The sequence below is a fragment of the Larus michahellis genome, chromosome 2, assembly GCF_964199755.1.
Source record: "Larus michahellis chromosome 2, bLarMic1.1, whole genome shotgun sequence".
In the NCBI taxonomy this organism is placed as follows: domain Eukaryota; kingdom Metazoa; phylum Chordata; class Aves; order Charadriiformes; family Laridae; genus Larus; species Larus michahellis.
In genome coordinates this window covers 56,543,654-56,568,228 of record NC_133897.1, presented here as the reverse complement: position 1 = coordinate 56,568,228, position 24,575 = coordinate 56,543,654, and the positions used below count along the sequence as shown (strand labels likewise).

The 24,575-nt window shown below is 40.4% G+C and overlaps 1 protein-coding gene across 6 annotated transcripts in view; it reads right to left on the bottom strand.

Annotated features, from left to right (window-relative positions):
- The window catches only part of RALA (RAS like proto-oncogene A), a 29,435-nt gene extending 15,264 nt beyond the window's left edge, over positions 1-14,171 (bottom strand). For 2 of the 6 annotated variants that reach the window (XM_074575587.1, XM_074575588.1), the window contains exons 1-2: positions 13,996-14,124; positions 4,964-5,053 (exon numbers count right to left, since the gene is read on the bottom strand). The gene's annotated coding sequence lies outside the window, so the exon portion shown is untranslated. Of the gene's footprint in view, positions 1-4,963; positions 5,054-13,995 lie in introns of all 6 variants that reach the window. The other 4 variants (XM_074575586.1, XM_074575584.1, XM_074575582.1 and 1 more) reach the window with 3 other exon arrangements.
- Between the last annotated feature and the right edge of the window lie 10,404 nt (positions 14,172-24,575).

Genomic DNA, 24,575 nt, shown 5'->3' with positions numbered 1-24,575 from the left:
CTTTCTTCAATTACAAAACAATTTCTTATATTGTTATTTTTATAGCCTTCATAAAACTGAATTCCAGTTCTTTTGTTTCCTTTCCTTTATGAGAAGATTATATAAAGATTTGCAAGACTGTCAGATTAACCTCATTACCCACTCACTTTTACGATGAGTAACTTTCTTCCCTGAAGACTGTTTTATATAATGAGCATCAATTACAACCGGTAGCTCATACATCACAGCATCCGCTTTTACTCTGTTTTTAAACTGAGTCAGAATTTGATACATTTGAAGGAACAGAAATAATTTAATTGAAATATATGAGCTACCTGCACAATATTAAGAACTACAGTTAGTATGCTTTGACCAGAATACTTCTAGAAAGGCAATATATTGTATCATTCACTTACTGAACAATTAAAGAAAATTTAGTAATGAAGACTCATGTTCTTCTAAATAGATAACTCGATCATTTTTTTAATTGAAGAAACTAATACCTGCACTACTCCGTACTTTGCACTTAATATAATCTATCAAGTCCAGAAACATTAGCTACAACTTTTTATCTCATTCTGAAGTGAAAATTTAGACTAATTATTTGACAGTGACCCCATCTTCTACAGTGAGTTTGAATATTATCCAGAGTTTCTTAATTCCCACAAAGTAATTTACAACTCTGTTGCCTTGCATGACCTACAAATTACAAGTTCATCTTTCTGAGAAAAAGTGCAGGACCAAGAATTTTAAGAAGCTTCAACATATTTCATGTCCCCAAGGACCATCAAGCAATATAATCTTATCTGTTATTAAAAGATCACAATTTCATCCAGTTACTCCATTGTTTGTTGAGTCCAGTAGTTTCATTTTGGTTAACAGCAGCAAAATTATGCTTCAAAATGCATTGTTTGAAAGTGATCAGCACACACTAGCATACTAGATGCAAAATATCTGGAAGACACCTCAGGAATGACTCAGATATTCCTGCAACAAAAATGTTCCTGGAAAAGGAGGGAGGCAACTCCAGGCCTAACCCTCCCAACAGCTGCTTTCAATTACAATATTCAAACTAGATCAGCAGAAACACCCCATGACCCAGAAACAGATAGAATACATGAGAACATAGGATGGGATACATGATGCCAGCTGTTTCAAGAACTGGAGAGTAAGGAAGTTTTTTCGGTTAGATCAGCATTATTGTAATAAGTGTCATTCCATGTCTTGTGTTTGACTGGTGTTCTTATTACAGTTTAAACATGCAACAACTGTCAAGCTCTGCACAAAGTAACATCAGTATTTTATTAAGGTAGAACAAATATTTCAAATATTAAATAATCACTATAAATTCTAAGTCGTAGCCTAAAGAAAAAGGAAACTGAACCCAAATAATCAAACCTATCTTAGAAATGACTAGTCTCACTGGACAATGAAACAGGCTGCCTGAACATCAACGTCAGAACAAGTCAGAAATGCTTTCACAGCAAGTCCTTTCCTTTCTCCTGAAAACGATCCTTTGACATAAACCTGTTTAACTGAGAATTAGGATTCATAGCTTCTCATGACTTTATGAAGCAGTTAAGCCACATTCAAAGTTTGGTAAGAACCCTTCTTTCCAAGCTTTCTAGTGCACACCATAAAAGGTGCTTGTTTCTCCCATACCCACAAACAAATTTACTAAGGTGACTACACATCTACTAAGAAAAGCAAAGGGTGGAAAACTGACCTAAGTTTTATCTCTCAGCATCAACAAATCTCTTCAGGCAAAAGAGCTATATTTCCCAGCTTTCTGAGACACATACTTCAAACTGTAACCATACCCAGGAGCTGAAACTGTAAGAGTGAACCAGCAGACCCTTCACCACATAACCAAGACCCCACCCATCCTATAAATTACATCATGCTGCTATAAAGAACAGTAGTCCCCACATGCCCATAGTTCTGTGCTCTTAAGACATCATTGCAGGAATTGAGATCCCTCCAAGTAAACCACTATCCAGGAGTAAACAAGTTCACGGCCTTCTGGCAGTCCCACAGGGCCTTAGTGCCAGCTTCTGGGCACAGCCATGAACTACGCAGCTGCTTCTGAAGTGAGAATAGATATGTATTACGTGTGTTTTAAGTCATTGTTTCATCATTTTGTTACCAAAAAGCCTCTTTGGCATCCTGCAAGAAGACTTCTGGGGACACAAGTCCATAAATTCCTTGAAACTCGTATGGAGCAGCACAAGAAAACCGTGACAAACTGAACAGCAGAAATAGTCTGGAACAAAATCATGGTCTTACGAGTTTAAACCTTCCAGTGTACTAAAAAAATATTAATGAAGCGGCTACCTTATTGTCCGTATAAATTGCTGACAAAACATACAACACTCAAGCACAACCGTGTGTGTCTGCAAGGCTGATATAAACTGAACCTGCCACGGTCTGACTGATACTCCCATATTCTTCCTTCCGATAGCACTGGTGTTTGCAACAACTAGGTGGCAAAGCAGTTCAGAAGTCGCTCTAGACGAAAAACTAACCTGTCCTGGTTTTTGGACAGATTAGCTACCTAAATAAGATTGATGGCACAAGAGACAGACCAGAAAAACACATAGCTGAGCACAGGGAAAGCTGAACTGCAACACCTCCAGCCTATAAACACTGTGGAAAAATAACGCAAGTGTTATAAAGTTCCTCAACTGCAATTTAGCACCTGTTGAAGATTCCTCACTTTTTTTTATAAGTTATATAACGGCTATTATAGAACATTTGGAAGAATTCTAGATACCTGCAATGGCTTACCTGGACTGATCCAGAGATCAGCAGGAAAAGAAGTAAACTCAAGCACAGCACCTAGGTTAACACCAGCAGCAAGCTTGTTTTCATAGTTCAATTGACTAAAGTTACACTATGAAGTAGTTTTGGTAATATACACCTTTACATGAGAGTCTAGAACACTGTTTCTTCTTCCTCAAGTTCATCACTTGGCTGGTGCCCTGTCTCAGTCTATTCTAATCACTGAGGGAGGAAACTTAGCTTTCCGAGGTTGACAGTGTTGGAAGTGTCGCTTTAACACAAAGTGTAAGAGTCATGTCTTCTTAGATTAAGTTTCTAAACATGGAAATCTCTAATCTAGAATACTAACACAAGGCATTAATTTTGCATTCATTTAACATTATATACCTTGAGAACAAAATTAACAGTAACAGCAGCCATGGCAGAAGAATGAACACTTACATTTCACTAGCCTGTTAAAGCTATCCATGCTAGAGGCTTGCATGGATTCATTCAGAGGCAAGACAGACAAACAGGTACTATGGTACCACAATCGATTTTCTAGCACAAGCAAAACAAAGGAGGTATGAAAGGCTGAAGAGGAGGACATCTGCAGAAGAGGCTCCCATACCAAATACCCATAAGCAAGTCTCCTGGCAAAAGTCAAATTACATTCATGGGAGATGCTATGTAAAGCAGCTTCTACTACTAAGTTTTATTCAGCATTTGATATACAAGGGACTTTTCTCACCCTTCATAAAATGTAAGGGGCAAGGCATAGCCTACAAGGATGAATTTTAGTAACACAGGATCAACAACTCAGGGTCTTAAGTTAGTGCTGTTCAACTAAGGACTGAGGGAAGAACTTCACGGACACTTTTAAGCTAGTGTCACCAAAGACATACTAGTTACTGTCATTTTCACCCTATGTTTCAAGTGCAAGAAAGCACATTTGGAAGCTAACTTTTGACTGATAAGTCAGGCGTTACTCACACTCCACAAAGCTGCTGCTTCCAGCTATTCTGGAAACCAACAAAAATGGAGTTACCTTGAAGGCACTACGCCAGAGCTTACAGCATGAGCCTCAGCAGTTCACTTTTAAGAGCAGTTCAAGAGTTCTGCATTCAAAAAGTTGCTCACAGTATATTCAGTATCATAAACCCAGCTTTTTTTTGTCAACCATACTTCAAAAGAAATCTCAGACACATCACTGTGTCCTTTTTGCCTCTGTACACTTACACTTCAACATTCACAAAGACATTTAAGGAAAAACATAAGCATTTTGACTTGGCTTCATGAAGTAAATTCTTTAAACAAAGTCTGAAGAAGGCTTCCAAAAGACATACCTAAAAAAATATAGGTTTGCCAGAACAAGTCCATAAATCAGGTCTTCCTCTAACACAAGTATCTCATTAATTGTTAACAATAAGTTCAGAATGTCAGATGTGCATTTTTTAGAAAAAGCAAATATCCATATGCCTATTTTTACAGACAGAAAGGATGACTTAAGATCCATACTCACTAAACCCAGACCTCCACCCAAATAGTTTCACTGCTCTATAAACAGGAAAGTTAACTTGTGACAGAGAAATCTATAAACAAATGGTATCTGCAAATCAAAACCAAGTACCCACTAGGCTCATGGCAGGCTGCGCTCAACACTTAAGGAATCTTATAGGAGGGATGCCATTCATGTATTCTGGCTGATAGAAGCAGCCTTGTTGTGTCGCAGGCATCTCACTCCACAGTGAGACAAGTTCTGATGTTGATAGCTCAGGAAGTTTATCCTGCTCAAAACTAAGTTGTTTTGCCTCATTAGCCAATCATATAGTATTATAGTGAAAACTCACATGAACACCCTTAAATTCTTTCAAGGTATTAGCACAGACAGAATGAACACAGAAGCCTTGTTTGAGTAACAGTCCTATGAAATTCTTGACATAGAAAAAGTTTAAGCTTTCAAATAAAGCATTTTTGAGGCAGGCACTGCCGCCTTCTGTGTGATCAGTGCCTAGCTGGATGAAGTTTCAACAAAAGCAGAGTAGGAATACCAAAATACACTATGCTTCACATTTTATTAATTGGCTTCTGGCAATGAAGGATGCAGGGAACGAGTGCTTCAGCAGGTGCAAGCACATTGATATCAAAGGCCGCAGCACAAATGGTGCAAACACGCAGGAACAAACACAGGTCATTAGAGCAAGAGACATCAAGAAGCAGGTACCACCAAATTCTCTGTCTCCTCTTCACAAATACAGGCAAGCTTTCTCTCTCCCCACATGCAGACTGCATCAATACACCAGCCAAATGGAACCTAATAAAATAGGAGCATGTTGGATTTTGCAGTTCAAAAAATTTCTTTTATTCCTCTAAGGAATCATCCAGCTGTAGCAAATAAATTTCATTAGTGAAATCTGACTTGGCAAAGTAAGTGACTTCATTCATTTTACAACTTTGCCATCTGTTTTACCACCCAATTACAAATGTGTAAGTACTCTTTTGTAGTATTATTGTAAGAGTGTTACTTTTGTAGCCATATTTTGTTCCAATAACTACTTCTCCTGTTTACATTCTATACAGTGCAAATTGCTCCTTCTAAAATCCTAATAATTTTTCTGTTTTATTCAGGGGAAGAGGATTTCATATGCATGACTCACTGAATGAGACTGGTTTGCAAATACAAACTTGTGATTAACCTTTTGAGTAGGTGATTCAAGGACACAAGTGGTTACAGACCTGATGTTGCATGGTAATACGGCATTCATGAAGTTGAAACACTGTTTAGTCTGATGCCTTCCCATTTTTAGATGCTGTTTATTCTAAAACTATTAGATTTATGATTTGAAAATTTGGTAGAGTCAATCTAGTAGACCTAAAAGACTCAATTGGGCAACAATTGTCTTTTAGTTCAATATCTTTGCCAATCATATGATACATGGTACAGTTCACATGTTGTGGGCATAAAACATGCAGTGGCTAGAAACAGATGGCATTTAGTTCATGAACCTAGCATGAAATTACTAGTATTCAGGTCAATTTATCAATTTCCACATTAAGTGCCAGTGCAAGGTGGTATTGATCTTGCCCTGCTTAAATTACTTATCAGACTTTTCTTGCAGTATCACAGAGGACATTTCCAAGTTAAATGTTTTCCAACTGTAAACTAGTAACTTTTAAAAATTGCTTTTTATTCCTATTTGAATTCTTATAACTCTTATCACATGCATGATAATTCAGAACATTGCAGAACTGTTAAATGACTGACAAGAATGGGTGTAAGTTCAAAGTTTTAACAGAACAAGCTATCTAAAAATGTTCTTTATACAGCAATGTATGTGAAAATCATAGATCAATTACTGAACACAGAAGCAAGCATAACCTTCATTTTAGTCTGTCTGGGTAACCAAGTGAAGCAGCTACCAAAAACTTCTGATAAACAACCTAAAAAATAGTTTTGCAATCACACTCCAAAGGCAAAGAGTCTTGAAAAAGGCACCATTAAGCATAGTATACTATTGCACATCACTAGATGGGTCTCAAGCGTGTCTGTCTTCCTATGGCCAAACACACAATCCAAAAGCTAAAGGCATTTCAGTGGTGGTCACAGACCAAATCCAGTTTATTTTAAAGGTCAGTGTCCCCAGGGAAGGACTACTGTAGAAATCTCTCTATGGTGAAATCCGATATCTTTATCAACAGTTAATTGATTTAATTCTACACATGTTGCAACACTAAACACTACCAAGTGTGAGCTGTATTCCTGTCCGTACACATGAGCTTTTAAATTCCAGTGAGAAGTACGTGACCTAATACCTTTTCAATGTTGCCTGTTGTAATATAGGATTTCCTCTGCCCTACAAAACCTTCACTACTGCTGACTTATGAAAACATTTTATTTCCAGCTGGTGACTTGCATACTGTCAATTCATCTGTAGGACTTCTAATAGCATAAGTTCTCCACAGAGTCAGAAGCTAATTTTACAGTTTTTTTTTTTCCTTAAAGGGTTTATTTCTTTTACCTTAATACACACACAGTCTGAGTCACGCATAAAGTCTGGAAAAGTTAAAGTGTTGTTAAACCCCATTCCTGTTGTTCACAGATAATGATCAGCATGAAAGATCTTAGTCTATTGAGAAACAGAAATTACGTGCCAGAGAATCTCTCTTTCAAACTACTGACAATCTAATAACAACTATGCCATCCTGACTGGGTTAGTTATGACAATTGCAGTATTTTATCATATTGTATTTCACTGTTTGTTTTTTTTTAAATAACCTAGTATTTGTCTACAAGATTGTTTCTGCTTCAGTTCCTCCTCCCAAAACTAATTTTTCCCCCTATCTGTGAAAAAGTCTTACCTCCTAACTATTAGAAAGATTGCAATATAAAACTTTGCTCCTCAAGCAACGAATGGTTGTCTTAAAATTTTCTGAACTACACTTAATATCGCTTTGCAATGCTCTTCAAAATACTCCAGTCTGAAGAAACTCACTTCAACTATGCATGTTATACACATGGTCTCAATTCTAACTCATACATCTTGCAGAGGAATGCTTTTGTTAGATTATTTCATTCTTCTATTTGTTTTGACTGCAAGAGCTATAAAGCTCAACCTTTGCAAGAAGAAAATGCAACAGATTAGGTTAAACTTCATTTAATTTTTAGAAAAACAGACACTCTTCTACTAGAAAAGTTCTACATGTGCCAAACAAAGTTACCTAAAAAGATCGACTCAACTTTGCCAATAAGACCCAACAGAAAAGTTAAAGAGACAGGACAGTGAAGAAGTTCCTCAAAATTGAAAAACCTTCTAAGGTTTTTGATTGATTTCAAAACCAAGCATTCTTGGGCAAAGAGGAGTTAAGAAATTCTAGCCTTTTGGTGAGCAGCTGCACTATAAAAATCTTTCTTTTAAGTGTAATTGCAACTGTAAGCCCACCAGTAAAACTAATAACTGCAAGCCCGAAGTTAGTGATTGACAGGGAGCCAGTTGCATGGGAGCATGTATGTATACAGGCTTTCCTAAAATATTTTATGGATCATCTATTGGCATCTTGAAGAACTCCATCTATCTACAAATTGATGGTCTCCCTAGCTCTAAACACAGGAAATACCAGTCGGCAATGCCTGCAATGGGATTCCTTAACAAATCACAAAGACGTTAAAGATGTGCAACATGTATTAGTTAAAATTATTTTCCCCTCACAGCACTAGCAGAAGGGCAAATAGTTGAGATCATGACTTAAGATCCAAGTTATTACCAAAACGAGATGTAAGAAACAAAACTGAGATATTGCTTGGATTAAGATTTAGAATTTAACTCTTAAGTCCAAAAGCCAGCAACAGCTCCTGCTCAACCGTTGTTACACAGCCACACCTGAGACAAGTTCTTCCCAGAAAGAACGCTGCACTTGGAAAAACCACTTGGTTAAATATCCCTTTTTGATATTTCTGAAACAAATGCACCTGTATCTTTTTAATTAATTGTTCTAAAAATGGTCCTTTATGTTACAGTATACACTGAAACAAAATGACTACTGATGCAAACCAAATTAATAATTCAGACTAGCAGCTTTCTTAGTGTTCTTTATCATGATCCTCATTAAACAGGGGAAAACAATCAAGTACTGGCATTTTATGCATCTGAAGTTACAGTGGGTATCTTCCTACTGGGGTACTCCAACCTGTTACAGACCACCTGAATTTCATGATGGAAGTTACATGTAGCCATCTTTTCCTCCTTGCAACACTAACCACTTGATAACATTTTAGAAGGTGAACTTGCTTGTCAGAAAGCAGTTTCTGATATTTAGCCTAATGCAGCCACTCTTTAAATTCTGAATGACAACACCAGGCTTTATAGAGAAGGAGTCCAGAGTGCAATACTTTCTTTCTAGGTTAAGTTTTCCTGTTTTACATATACCTTACTTCCAATGCATATGAATGAACTGGAATGTCAAAGCCATCATGCCTGATCAGCAGCAGACAAAAAAAATACACAACCTGGAACATGAAGGAAAGATGCTTTATTAAATTGTACTTATACAGACCAGCGCTGCATCACTGACTTCACAATGTGAACTATACCAATGTAAAAAAAAATTTATATTCATTTTCAAATCAGTGATAACTTCAAAAATGTAAACATTTAAGAAGTCAGAGAACTCAAGCTGCAATAAGGTGCATGGAGCTATCAGTCATGACCAGACTGGTCCAGTCACTGGAGCATTGCAATGATCTCTTTATTCGGATATTGTTAAAAATAAATTTTGACCTTACAGAAGCCAGTTGTCAAGAGTGTGTGATTTAAAGTGTTATTTCTTAAGATACCAGAGTTCTGAGGACTGGATTGAATCTTTATTTACATGTTACATTACAAATGTGGAATTAATTGAGGTGGTTAAGTGTGTAAAAACTTTATAATTTAGGGGTGTCATACCAAAATATCTCTTCCACACAATAACCACTTTAATTCAGTATACGCTTTTCCTTACTTCGATCTCCATGGGTAACAGTGACAGATGATTAAGGATGAGCTTCTACCAGCCTTGCTTTGAGTAGGGCCTTCGGATCTGTCTACTCCAACACCTTCCTTGGCATAACCTCACCACTCAAGGGTGGGTTTTGTGAGTGACACAGCATGCCTGCAGAAATCTGTCACATTAACGTTGTTTTCCTGTCTGTATAGTTTCTTTTATTTTGAGGTCTGAAGTAAATCCCACTAGGGAAGTAGTTAATTCCAACACCACTTTCCATACTAAAAGCCCTTTCAGGAAACAGCACAGCTATACCAACAGGACTAACACTGGTACAGCCTTGAAATGACAGATTAGCTTTACCCTGCGCTGTCTGATGGGCTTGAATGGGAGTACTAGCAAAGAAAAGGACTGTACCACACATAGCTGGCTTTTAACGTTCTTCACTGAAGTTTCATGTCTGCAAGACTTCCATGTTTACTGCACTCTGTTTAATGTTGATGGAAATATTTCTGCCTGCCTATATGTGGGTGTTATACATAAGCATTCTCAGACAGCTGTAGACAAGGATCGGAGTTAAAGATCAAGTCTAACAGCGGCACAGAAGGGTATTAAGTTAGCATTTCAGAGAGTAAAATGAAAAAAGTACCAAGGCCTGAATGCATGGCTGATCCCTGCTACCTACCTACTAAGAACAGGTGCCAAGCTCCTTTGCAAAATCACATTTCCCATAATTTGCAGAAATACTTGTTTGGTCATACAGTGTATTTACATGCCATTTTTTAATGAAACCTTGTGGGCCACTGCACCAGACATTCCCACACTCCTGCATCAACTGAGGTAGTAAACTCACCGTTATAGAGAAAAAGACAATACATTAAATGAACTCTACTAGTAGGAATCCAACGTCTATCGTAATTGCTTGAACTAAGGAGCCAATATCACAAAATAAGCATCATAATTTCCACTAACGTAACGACTGCAGAGTTACTATGCAACCAACCCTCTTTATATCTCTTGTTTGTGCTACCTTCTTTGCATTCTTGGCTCCTCTCCATATTAGCATTATAAACTGATTACAGCATAGCTTATTTTGAATTCTCTATAGTAACTGTCTTTTTCATTACATTTCCCCTCTTTATTTTGTCTAACCTCTCCTACACACCTCTTTCTCCATTTTTCCTCTCTATGCACAGCCTGGACACTTCAGTGTTACCAATCTATTGCCCCAAAAGCACTGGGAACTTTAACAGACACAAAACTAATCCTAAACAAAACACTAGTATTGAAGACTAAGCCACCTTCTAGGCAAAGGCAATCAATTCTCTCATCCAGTCATTCTAAGGCAGCATTATTTAGCCCATACTAAATTTCTTTCCAACTTGCTCCCACTCCTAAACCCAGTACTGCTTTTCCTGTAGGAATTTCAGAATTTTTTTGATGCTGTGTAGAGCTCCTAAGACTCAGAGTATAAGGCTAACCTGACAGTTGCTTGTTGCACATCCACCAAAGAGATTCGACAAGCAGCTGTGGCCACTGATAAATCCTTCGTTGGTAGGTGCTCACACTGACTCACAATAGTTAAGAAAACATAACGAGAGGCAAAACAGGATTTAATAACTCCCCAGTCTGTCTGCAAGGCACATTTTCTATAGGTAAAGTGACTCTAAGTTCTTTACGTCCACAAGGACTATAAATAATTCCAGATTCTGCAGACAGTAAGACTTACCAATAACATTTTATAACTACCCCGAGAGCTGATTTTAAGTACTGCAACAGACTAAAAACATATAACCATTTATTCCCTACTTAGTAATTTATAAAATGTAAAACATTTTGCAGAACATTCAGTGGATGTACAGTAATTATACCAACTGTTCTATTTTCTTGGTTCCTCACATAAATTCTTCGTAAAGTAGGAAGGAGACTTAAAATGCTTGTCCCATAATTGTGTGTGTGATGTGGGCAGGCTATAATGTGTTCACAAAAATGCTGTCACTAGCCTACCAAACTACCTTGTTCACTTAAAATAGATTTCAATTTAGATGCAAAGTAATTTCAATAGCTTGGAGCCATTAGAAGTTTACTGGAAGCTGGCTGTTAGCACTCCCAAGGGGGTGGGGAGTTCCCTGTCCAGAACACGTGATCAGTGACTTATTCCCAGGACCACTGTATATTATAGCACTTGCTAGGGTGGCAAAACAAACAAGTCTAATCACAAAGTTAAAATGTTTTTCTCATATAATTATTTCTTCAACTCCAAAACTGCAGGGAAAATAATGCTGTTGTCCATTAGCTGAAATGCAGTTGCCTAAACAACTTTTTATGTAACAAGACACCATACCTACATTACTATTTGATACCAGAGACTGCCATACATCAATGTCCGAGACAGCAACATCCTTTGCCTCAGAAATTATTTTCTTCCAAGTCAGATGCAACTTGAAGTTTAACAGGAGTAAAAGCTCATTTTAGGCAGAACACCCCTGTTTCAGGGTAATCCCTTAGAGGGGCATGACTTAACTGAAGTTAAGAACACAATTGTTCTTACTGAAGTCAGTCTGAATACAGGATACACATGCAAGGTCTCCAACAACACTTATTTAACTATCCTATGTTCCTCCTTGGTTGCTGTTAGCCAGCACTACCTTATCCTCACAGACACATCTCTCCCTGCCCTGCTCCTCCACTTCTTCCCCTGCTATTTCTATGGATTATTTATGCAAAGAGTACATGCCCACAAGTGACACAGTTTACAACAAATGCACAGCGAGGAGACATTCTAGCTCTCTTTCTTGGCTAAAGGTCCTTTTCTTAAGGTCTAAAAAAATAAAATAAAACCAACATTATTTCAACATTGTCAAAGTGCATGCAACTCAACGTACTTCACCTTGAAATGTTTTTTTTTTTTTTCCCCCTTCCTCAAATTCAGAACATCATGACAAAGTGAAGATGGAGATAAGGAACTTGCAAGAGTAAAGGAGTACATTCACTATTTAGTATCTCAGTTTATTTAACCCGACAGTCGACCTCTCCTGCAGTGGACTGAAGGCTTTTTTTCGGGCAAAAGCATGTCACACTCCCATTTTTACAGAAAACAAAAAAAAAGGATAAACATCACTAGCACTGGCGTTCCCCATAACTTCTACCATTTGGAGGCTTCCACAAAAAACATCTGACAAGCTCTCACAAGCATAGACTGGAGGGTTTAAATAGACGTCAGAGGCTTACATATCGCACAGCTGTTCTTCATTCTATTAAGAATGCTCAAAATTTGCCAGGATTTAAATGTTGAGGTACATGCAAAAGAAGAGGATTTTTAATTAAGAATCCAATTATAATCATTATTAATTATCCTGATAACTAACAGAATGACAATATCTTCTCCCAGTCCATACAGCCCCTCTCTTTTCAGTTTAACTTTCTCTGGAAAAGACAAAGAACTGATAGCTTTTTTCACAGACCTCTCCATAACCTGTCTCCAGACACTGAAACACCAGCAGAGGTATGAACTGCTTCCAGTCGTGGAGTGTAATGGTTTGCACTACAGAATGCAAAGTCTCTTTCCAATAAGAATTGAAAATGCAAGCACTTGAAACAAAACATTAGGGTCATTTTGAGTCTGAAAATAAGCGTTTTGGCAGTCTTTCTGCCAGGACAGTTCCATGATGCTACAAAGCAGACACACAGATCATACATAAAAAAATATCTCTCCAGGTGACTCTTGGGATACATATGGCCCACTTAACATCTTCATTTTTTAAAGAGACTCAATTAAGGAGAAGGAGCTGCAGTTATTAGCTTCCATTTAAGAGAAACCCAAAAGTAAGCACCAAATTATTTACCTAACCAAGTAGGTGAACACTGAAAGGCTCTTTTATTTAGGGAACTTAATAGGCATACTTTTTGCTTCTTCCTTTTGTTGCAGGCAAAGCACAAGCTATAGTTACCAACAACGCCTTTTAATGTGTACCACGACAGAAAAGAACAGCACACGAAAGCCAGCAGCGATTACACGTTACAGAAACGCTGCTCTTACTCATCCCCGAACTGCAACGCGCACACACACACATACACAGAGGCTCCAGCACCCGGCCGCTGACACGGCAGGAGCCGCCGCCGCGGCAGCCGCTCCCTCCAGCCCGGCCGGGCCCGGGGGATGAGAAGCTCCGGCTCCTTCCCCCGACAGCCCTGAGGCGCGGCCCCTTTGTTCGGGGGTGAAGGCGCTGCCGCGGCCGCGCCGCGCTCCGCCCTCCCTCCGCAGGTGCGGGCGGTGGCCGCGGTCACCCCGCGCCCTGAGGACGCGGCGGCGGGGACGCCGCACCTGCCTCCCGCGGCAACAGGAGGCGGCCGGACCCCGCCGCACTCCCACCCCCGGGGGATCCGCCGCCTCCTCCCCGCTTCCCTCAGCGCCCGGGCGGGCAGCGGCAGGCCTGGGGCGGGAGCCCCCCCAAGGTGGACGCCCGTAACCTTCAGGGAGCGGCCGGCCGCCGGGCCCCCCGCGGGAGGCTCCGGGCCGCGCCCGCCTCTCCCCACCCTCTCCCGGGGTGGGGCCGGCAAGCACAAACCGCCGGCCGGGGGCGGCAAGCCGAGCCACAACGCCGACCCTCAGGCGGCTGGGCCGCGGGGAGCCAGCTCCCCCACCCCCCCCAACCCACACACACACTGGAGCGCTGCCCCGGGCGGGGAGGGGGTCCCTGCGCTCTTCCCCCTCCTCAGCCCCGGCGGCGAGGCGGCTCCCCCCGACCCGTCTCCTCCACGGCGCTGCCCCCGACTCACCTGCGGAGGAGGCGGCGGCGGCGGGGCGAGCTCCGGTGCCCGCCGGAGGAGCGAGTGGGGAGGGGACGGAGGGGGAGGGCGGGGCGGGCGGGGGGAGCCCTGCTACCGCCTGGCGCCACCCCCGCGCGCAGGAAGGAGGCGGGGCCGGCGGGAGGCAGCTGCTTCCGGCCGAGCGCGCGCGCGCCCGTGCGCGGGGGCGGTAGCGGTAGCGCGCGGCCCCGCCCAGGAGGGGCGGCGGGGCGGGACCGGGGCAGTGGCCGTTGGTGGAGCCGTTGGGCCGTGGCGGCGGCCGGTAACGGTCCGGGGACGGAAAGCTGGCTGTCCCCCCCCGCGGAGCCAAGCTCCAAGAACAGCTCGGGGCCTGTTCCTGGCGGCGGCCACCCTCCCCAAGCGCCAGGTGGGCCCCCAGCCCGGTGTTAAGGGGTGCGTCCCGCTCATCCCGGTGGCACCGTTAACTCGGGAGCCTAATGGTGGCGGAGTGCCCGCTTCTCTGCCTTTATTTCGGACGAATCTTTTAAGCCAGGTAGTGAGGGAAACATCGTAGCTTCATGTCTGCTCCTCCTTCCCCCCCAGATAATCCCTGATCTGGCAAATAGATGAGGCATGTTCTGCCATGGTAAGGAGATAAGTTCCTAACATCTGTCGCTAGATTTATAAACGCAATTATTTTTAGTGGTGAAAGCAGAACATGAGCTTCCTCAAGGGGCAAGTACAAGCTGAGGAAACATTTAATATACTTAGTTTAAGAAGAATTATCACTGTCAGAAGGGAACATGAAGCATTGAGATTGTTAGGTTTTTTTTTTTACAGTCATGGACCAACCCATGCACGAAGGGTTTTATAGATGCCAGACAAAACATGGGGATGTGAGAGGAGAGTTTCCATGTTAATAATTCAAATAATAATAACAATGATGCCTTTATAACTGTATCTCACTGTTAAATTATTTACTTCAGTGTGAGCGTTGTGTAAACACAGCATGATTTAAACTCCTAATTTAAGTGATGTAACTTAATATAGAAATCGACTGCTTAGTATGTGTTTTTGTTTTATCAGGCTGTAACCATTCAGGGACGACACGAATTGTTTTGATCCCTTCCCTCCTCCTCACAATTACGTGTTTTAAGGTAGTTTCTAAATTTGGAAATTCCAGTTTTTATTACCTCAGCTGGAAATCTTTGACCTGAGTGTTCGTATCATGCAGCCATTGTGCTCTATTTGCAAAGCAGGTGCACTTTAAAATCATCTTTGTTGTTCTCTGTGCTCAGTTTTTTTCAATTTTTGACATCTTGGACGCTTAGCCAGTGCTTAGTCCATCTCCTTCTAGGATTTAGTTTTGTTGGCCTCACGTTTCAGTATGAGCTAATTTTTGCGTATTCTACTGAGTTTGAGAAACTGTCAGCAATAAAGGAGCAATCCAGATGCAGTTCATTCTGATTAAAATACCAAAATACGTTCATTTACAGAAAGAAATGTTGGATTCTGTTAAATGGGATGGGGGTGGCAGGGAGGGAAAGCTGGTGATGCTGAGTCAGCAGAACAGTCAAAATAAGACACAGAACATCTTGGATATTTCATGACAGGGAAAAATTGCATGCTAGCTATGATTAGACTTTTCATGAGACCATGAAAACGTTGGAAGAGTCTTAGCATGACCCTGTACACATATTGATTCAGGGGTTTTCAAGAAATCCTGGACCAACTTCTGTAGCACTTTGAGTATCTATATAGTGTATTACATCTTAATATGTATTCCAGAGCCCTTCTGTTGGAAGAGTGGCTGAGTCATTGTTACCATTAATACTGTGGTCTGCAGCCATTCAATACTTCCGTCATGGTTTGGGCCAGACTAGGCATTGAACTGTCAACTTCCCAAGTGCACAGAGAAGCCAAGAATGATTATTCCCTGTTTTCAACACCTGCATTCAATCATGCCCTGAAATCACACACTTTTAAAAATCATTTAGCTGCAGAAAAGGTGTCAGTGGTGGTTGACAACATGCACATACAGTCAATCCTGTTCTCCCTCTCTTGTTTCCTTCATCTTTTCTTGACCGGTAACCGTACTCCTTCCCTTCACATTGTGTGGAAGGGAAGCTCCATTGCTGAAGTCAACCAAGTCTTTGTATTGATTTTAATAGCAGTTTACAACATGCCTAAATAGTATCAAAGACATTGTTTTGGTCATTAGTGTTACAGTTCAGATCAGAAGTGCACCTCTGAAACTAAGCTCTGATTGTCCTGATTTACTCTGCTTTGATTTGCATTGTAGAGTGGTCTTGGAACAGGCAAACTGGATTTGTGTGGGATGGGACACTGAGATGCACTGCAGCAGTGTGCCTCAGGCACTTCCACTGCTCATGGGCATTCTGTCCAGGACCAGGCTAGAGCTAGTCCAAAATAACATCAACCCCCGCGCCCCCGTAATACATATAGTGTGGTTGGCAGGACCTTGATACCAACTGTTTCACTCTACGGAAATGTCCATTTTGCACCATACTGCTTGTTAGTGGTCATGCCCTTTGTCCTTTTGATCTCCCTTTAGAACTATCTTGTTTAAGGCAACAAAAGTCATTTTACTTTGAATTTTTGTCCCGTGGCCCAAGCTGCATATCATAAGGCAATAAAACCCAGTTTATAATATACCCTTCATCCTCTGTTTGTGAATTGTCCCCTGGCACCTTGCCTAAACCAAGTGGAAAAAATGAGCTCTTTAACCCAAAAGTAACAGAAATATTTCCATGAAAATACATTCTATTAATACTTCCTATTCAATTACTAGGTGACGTTTTAGGGTGTGACTCTGGCTCCTCGGGGTAAGAGTGCAACTGATCAGAGGAGCGTAGGTATTGCAACTATTCCACTCCATTGTCTGCATAGGAACTTGGGGTTGGGCAGCCCAAGGTAGCAGCAAGTTTAAATTGCTCACTGCTCTCTGGTGTTTAAATGCTACAGCAGGCACTTAAAACTATATAGACACATTTGCAATGTGGCCCAAAGGATGATTGTCCTTTGTTATGTGTTAGCATATGTGCCAGTACAGCTCTGCACATAAAATACTGGCAGAGAAAAACTGCAAAGTGTAATTAAGCAGAGATGTAATTATAATTGTGTGCTTGTAGTATTTGCATTATGTACCATAATACAACTAAGAAATCAATTAATATTGACAAGAATTTCATTTATTTTAAAAAGCTAAAGATACAGTAGACGTGTCAGACAAAACATGTCCACATATTTGGGAAAAACATTGATGACCAACTTCCTTTCCCAGGAAACAAAAAATATTTGTTCCCTTTACTTTAGCACACACTTTATGGCACACAATATAAATCTAGAGTATGCATAATTTAACACTGTGATTTTATCTTATATTTCTGTTGACACGAATGAATGAACCAAAGTCTTTGGAAAACCTCCTTATTACGCATAAAACATCTATTCTTCCTTCAAGATCTCAATAAATCTTCCAGGGTGAGCAAGACGTAATTTTTCTAAGGGACAAAATAGAAATGTAACAAAACCACTTACTGGTTTTTGCGGGCACCCTCCTATTTCAGCCCAGAATCGATTAGCCTGGCATCTGCTGGGTCTGTGGGTGTGCAGGTCTTTGTGTTGTGAAGTATTGCTGAACTGAAATCAGTACAGGGAGGTAGGATTTCCTGGCATTACAGCTAATTTCTTCTCTTTTATGCTGGCAGCACAACTATATTAGAATTTATTAGGCAACATTTTATCATGTATTTGTGATTTAATGGAGTTTCTAAGTAGCAGGACTCAAGGAAATAAACCACCCAGCTCAAATCCACCATGTATTCTGGGGAGAATCACCCCCCTAACAAAAGGAAAGACCTAGAAGCTTTCACCTGCCTCCAGTTTGTACCAGTTGTGAGAAATCATAAGTAACAATGAGTGAAGAATGTGGTAAACTATTGCTTGGCTAATTATCACCATACTCATACTTCCCAAGTTTGTAACTCTCTGTACTTTTGTATAAAAGATAGTCAGGTTTTAGGGAGACACTACGCTTGAGGTATATAACTGACATTACCAAATGCAGACATGGTACATAGCTCCCACTTTACACAACAGAGAGCAATGACTGCCTTGAGAAGGTGGTGCAGGTATTGGGGGGTTGACTCTCCCTCGGAGTGTGCATGTTTATCTCCAAAAATTAGGAGGAGAATCTGATGTAACAAAGCTTATTTTGGTGCCTGCTTTTAGGCAGTACAACTCCAAGTTTTAGGGGACAGCCTACTGGATTGGGGTAATCTTAATTCTACTCTGTGCTGGTTTTGGCTGGGATAGAGCTAATTTTATGGGGCTATGTTTTGGATTTGTGCTAAAAACAGTGTTGATAACACAGGGATGTTTTAGTTATTGCAGAGCGGTGCTTACACAGACTCAAGGTCTTCTCCGCTTCTCACGCTGCCCCACCGGCAAGTTGGCTGGGGGTGCACAAGTTGGGAGGAGACACAGCCGGGACAGCTGGTCCCAACTGACCAAAGGGATATTCTATATCATATGACATCATGCTCAGCAATAAAAGCTGGAGGAAGAAGAAGGAAGCAGGGTGGATGTTCAGAATTACGACGTTTTGTCTTCCCAAGTAACCGTTACGTGCGGTGGAGCCCTGCTTTCCTGGAGATGGCTGAACACCTGCCTGCTAATGGGAAGTAGTGAATGAATTCCTTGTTTTGCTTTGCCTGCATGCATGGCTTTTGCTTTACCTATTAAACTGTCTTTATCTAAACCCATGAATTTTCTCACTTTTACCTTCCTGATTCTCTCCCCCATCCCACCAGGTGGGAGTGAGGGAGCAGCTGCATGGTGCTTAGTTGCCAGCTGGGGTTAAAGCACAACATATTCTCACAGTGTCACTAATCTGCTCTGATCTTGGCCAGTCCGTTGTCTGTCCATTTCCCATCCCAACTTTCAGCTGCCTTTCATATTTAGAGGTTAAACTCTACACGGTAGGAATAGTTTCTCTTTCTCTATGCTTTTGCAGCACATACAACTCAGGGAATATTTTTGTGATGTGCACAGATCAGCTATTCTCAAAATGAAGCAATCCAGTCCAGATTCTGAACGCTACAAATCAACACACACAAAGGGTGTGTGGGCAGTTGTTCCTACTACTTTTGCTCAATGCAAGGACATCTTAATCTGTCATCTGACAGAGGAGCTTCCCATCATCTGTGACTGCCTCCAAACCTGTCACATGCGTGCCCCTGCACTTGCAAACACATACATATTCCCTAAAAACAAGATAGTGAGATTACGGTAATAAACTGTTGGGTAATGAGATACTTGCATTTGCTTAGCTCTATTAGCTACCCCAACGACATTATTCTCAGTACTCCATCTGAGCTAATCATGGTGCTTAGCACTCATAGCTTACTTACCATTTTTAAAAGATAATCCATCTGCGAATGCTTTGTGCCTATAGAGAAAGTGCAGAGAAGTGACTTGAATAACAATGAATCCAAGAGTAATGATGAGCTTGCAGTCATTCATCTTGTCATTCAACAGAGCTAGGAGAACTTACATTATTATAGTAGGTGACTAGGAATCTGGAAATCTGAGATTTGAGGGTTACAGCAGAGTTGGTTTATGAGATACTAGAATAGACAAAAATATTATTAGGAACGTAGTTAAGGAATTGCCAAATGTCTAAAAATATATAGGCACTAAAATGTATAAGACAATGTTTATTGCATGTATTTATAACAAATCTTCATAGTTTAATTAGTTTTGGTTTTAAAACATAAGAAAAGCAGTATCAAATTGCTTAACCAATATAGAATGATGTAAAATATGCAGTTTATACAGAGTACCTGTCTACATAGCACTGGTGTAACATCTTTAACTGGCATTTATTGGGATTGAGCTCCATTATGGTATTGTCTTTCCTGAAAAATATGTCCTTCCCACATACTATTTTACTGAAATCAGTATTTGCCACTGAATGCTGTTTCTTTTTTTAGTCTGCATGTTATATAACCCATATCCTGATATATATTCAATCAGAACACTTAAGCCTAACAATCATCTTCAAAGCAATATCAGTTTAAAATAGCTCAAAGTAGACCTAAAGTCATTTCACTTTTCTGTCATAAAAATAACACAAAAAATAAGATTAGAAAAAATATTTTTATAATAGAGTTGTCTATATAATTATTTCTCTCATCTTTTCCTTTTTATATCTTTTGTGCTTTCCATATCCTTCCTTTTCTATTGCTCCCATTTTTCATACTTCATATGGTTTCATACTTACTTCATGGTTTTTACATGACTTTTTACAACTTTTCTTCTTGTGTTTCTCTAGTCTCTTTACCTATCTCTTTCTTTATTTCTTTGAAGGTTTTCTTCTAACTTCTGATGGGGATGTGCTATGGTGGAGTCAGGTAAACTGCAGCTTTTTTTCTAGTTCTGTGGCTGTGGCCCACTTCAGAAGTTGTTTCCTCTCCCCATCTCTCTGTTTCCCAATCTGGAAAAACAAAATAATTAAGCTGGCCTCCTGTGCAGTTAGCTTTGAGACATACTGGTAGAAAGCTCCTTTAAGCACAATTATTCTCTTTCTCTGTTTCACTTCTTCTCTACTTCAGTTACCTCCTCAACGCTCATCATGATTTTCAGCTCCTCAACTAACTCTTAACTCCCATTCTTCCTCCCCTTCCAACAGTAGCATTTTTGATGTGTACCTTCACATCACCTTCAACGTATTATGGTTATTACCAATTCTGCAGGTTATGTGCGAGCTGAATTCACTTTATCTCCAACTTGAAGGAGAGCTGTTGCAGCTCTTAAGTGATGAGTTCCATTGATTTCAGCTGACTGATGTCAGTAAAGAACATGAATGTTGGTGCAACACTTGATTTTAGTTATATCTAAATCAGAAGAGTCTTAGAAAGATGAGAGATGTGGGATAAGCAACAAATGTTCAGTTATGAACACTAGTTACGGTGTCCTATGAAACCTTGCAAAGGGAAAATATGCACGTGTGAAGCCAGACCTCCCATGTTCATTCATGAGGTTATTTAAATCGTGGTTGCATGTGTCTAGTACCTTTGGTTTGCCAAAGACTTAGACAGGAACTACTTGGGAATTATAATGCTAACGTCAAGCAGAAATCAAATGTTAGCCATATCTTGACTATGCTCCGAGTAAAAGATATGCCATGTTAGTGTCAATGCATTTCTACATTTTCTACGAACATTAAAACCATTGCCCCTCCAGAGCTGGACACAGTACTCCAGGTAGGGTCTCTGCTCTCATGAGACCCCACCTGGAGTACTGTGTCCAGCTCTGGAGCCCTCAGCACAAGAAGGACATGGACCTGTTGGAGCAGGTCCAGAGGAGGGCTACGAAGATGCTCAAAGGGCTAGAGCACCTCTCCTATGAAGATAGGCTGAAAGAGTTGGGGTTGTTCAGCCTGGAGAAGAGGAGGCTCCGGAAAGACCTTATAGCAGCCTTCCAGTACCTGAAGGGGCCCTATAAGAAAGCTGGGGAGGGGCTGTTTGCAAGGGCATGTAGCGATAGGACGAGGGGCAATGGTTTTAAACTAGAGCAGGGTAGGTTTAGATGAGACATTAGGAAGAAGTTCTTTACAATGAGGGTGGTAAGACACTGGAACAGGTCGCCCAGAGAGGTGGTGGAGGCCCCATCCCTGGAGACATTCAAGGCTAGGCTTGATGAGGCTCTGAGCAATCTGATCTGGTTGAAGATGTCCCTGCTTACTGCAGGGGGGTTGGACTAGATGACCTGTAAAGGTCCCTTCCAACCCAACACGTTCTATGATTTTATTTTTTTGATGTCTGTCTATACAGCCTTTGGCTTTGAAGGATCTTAATCACTTTCAGTGAAGGAGTAGGAAACAGTCAAAGCCTGCCAGTGTTAAGTGCCAAGAAGTGCTATTCAGGAAGTTGTGAAGTAAAACTGGTTCAGTCTGTATGGCTGTAGTGAAATGAAATGCAGACACCAACATTCTGATGTTACTCTCAGGAACAAAACATTTACACTCCATAACTGTGGAGATGATGCAGAGAGTGAAAGAAAGATGACAAAACATTGCAGTATTTATGGGTTGTAAAGCCATAAGCTATAGACCATATCAGACTAATCTATGGCTCATAAAAGCTAAGCAGCATGGTTTAGCCTACCTTAGATGGAAAAGTATCCTATCTTATTGTACAGATAAAGGAATTGTTTGAATGCCCCTCATTTGCATTAAACAGTGATTCACTTTCTAGTTGCATGCCCGCTACTGATCACTCTAAAATCCCATGGCACTTTGTGAAACAACACAATATTATTTCTGATCTCCTGACCAGGTATCAATTCAGATAATCAGTGACACCTTTTACACATCCTGCAGTTCTAACTGGAAGCACTGGTTTTCACTGACCACCCCAGGCCCCAATTCTGTATTTAGACTTACTGTGGGCTGTTACGTAGCTCCTGTTTTCTCTGATCAACAGTTCAGCTGAGGGCTTCTGGAAAGATGCAATTCCAAGAAAGTGCTGGAAGCAGGCCAGTGAAAATATTGCTGGTGATTATTTTTGATTTTTGTTCTTTAGATGAAAAAACAGTAAGACTGGATGCAAGATTAATAGAAAAAAGCAACCCCTAGCCCCCGAAAAGAAACCAGAAACAAAAAAATACACCAATGTTGCACTGAATATGGAATTCACAGAATCTTTTCCAAAGTGCTATCATTAAAATGTATCAACAGTACAGCAGAGTTTTCCCTTGTTCTGTATTAAGTCTAGAGTATCTTCACTGAAACAAATAGTTTACATGAATTCATGCAAGAATATGAATGTAAAATACGTTGATCCTTTCTCAGAAAAACAAAGTACCATTCAATGAAATGGAAAAATCATCAGAAATGGAAGAACTATGAAAATACAAAATGTTATTTTCATATGAATTACAATGTTCACAGGGTATACATTGTGAAGCATATTAGAGAGTCAGGAATTTCGCAAGATGCAGAAAACCATGACAAAAATAAGCAAAGCAGTAATAATAATGAATTTCTCAAAAGGTCCCTAAAGAAGCATACCAGTTTTAACCCTTTAAAAGGGGATAACATAACCTCCAATTATTTGAGAGTAAGAGATTTTCTCTGGGGACAACCTATTTTGTAACTGTGAACATCAAAGTTTCTTTCAGCAGCAGTTTTTGCTGAACACACAAGAGAGTAATCCAGAGCAGGTGGGCATGCAGGATTCATACTGTAATTCCTATTATCTTTTATACTGATGATAAAGCTTGGCCAGTTGCCTTTTTTTTTTTTATCATGAACTGACCCAGTTAAACATTTGTCTATCTAATATGCCTGAGATGCTATAATTAGAACATTTTTAATTATTCAACACTCTTAACTCTTCTCTTGAGTGCAGTAATTTGATACAACAGTTCTGAATAACACCTTGATCCGAGGAGCTTTCTGACAATGCTTAAACTGCTGTTCCTCATGTATGATCTTAGTCAATGTTACAATCTTATGTAGATATGAAGGCTACTACTTGTCTTGGACTATCTGTTTTGTTATGAAAATGTGGCACTACCCCTATCCTGGAAAAAATTATGTAAATTCAAATACCTAAATACACACATTTAAGCACAATGGAAAAGGTTATTTTGTGTTTAAAAATGAAAGTGAATTTTAGGCTAATCCTGCTTGTTCAGGACATGATCAAACCACTGGAGTCAGTATCAAGATCACAGAGACTCCAATGAGCTCTGGATCAGGGCAAACATTTATGAAAACCACCGCAAAAATATTAACCACCACCAAGTTGTGGTATGTCATCTGTGCGCACACCCATTCACTTGACCTCGACTGAGACACCCTATATACTTTACATGGGCCATAGCACATGTTCTTGCCCAGCAGAAAACATTTCAATACATTGTTCAAGCAAACCTAAGCGAAAATCCCTTTCTAGAAATGCTAAAAACATGTTTTTTAAATGGACACACCAAGTCATAGGTAAAGCTCGTGATTATACCTATAGTCACTTCTAATGTCAATTTGAAAAATAAATGAATATTTAATAGCATAAGCCAAGCAAATACTTTTAGGGAAGTGTCTTCTACCACAAGTGTGGAATTAATTTCCTTGATCACCTTTCACCTCCTTTGTAAAAGATGAAATGCAAACATATTTAACTCTTTCAGCTGCTTTGAGTTTCCCTATGTAATATGCTCAACACCTGTCTCTTTCAAGACAAATACTGCTTTTTGGTACATACCTTACACTTCTGGGATTCCTAGGTCCATATGAATTTTTCTCTGTAATTTTAGTGAGGCCACTGGACTATTTACTTTCTACTCATGTACCTACATACAAGTCCAAAATCATCTCCTTTATGTGTTATGAGACTATTTCAGGCACTGCAGCATGACTGATGACAGCTGAAAACAGAAAGTATGCTGTAAGACATCTTGAAACACTGCCACACAGGGTATATGTAGCAGACATGCTGTTCCTGCTGTAGATCTGGCATTCCCTGGTGACCAAGTTTCAAGCTAGTGCCTGCACAAAGGTCCGGGATTAAACCTTGAACCTC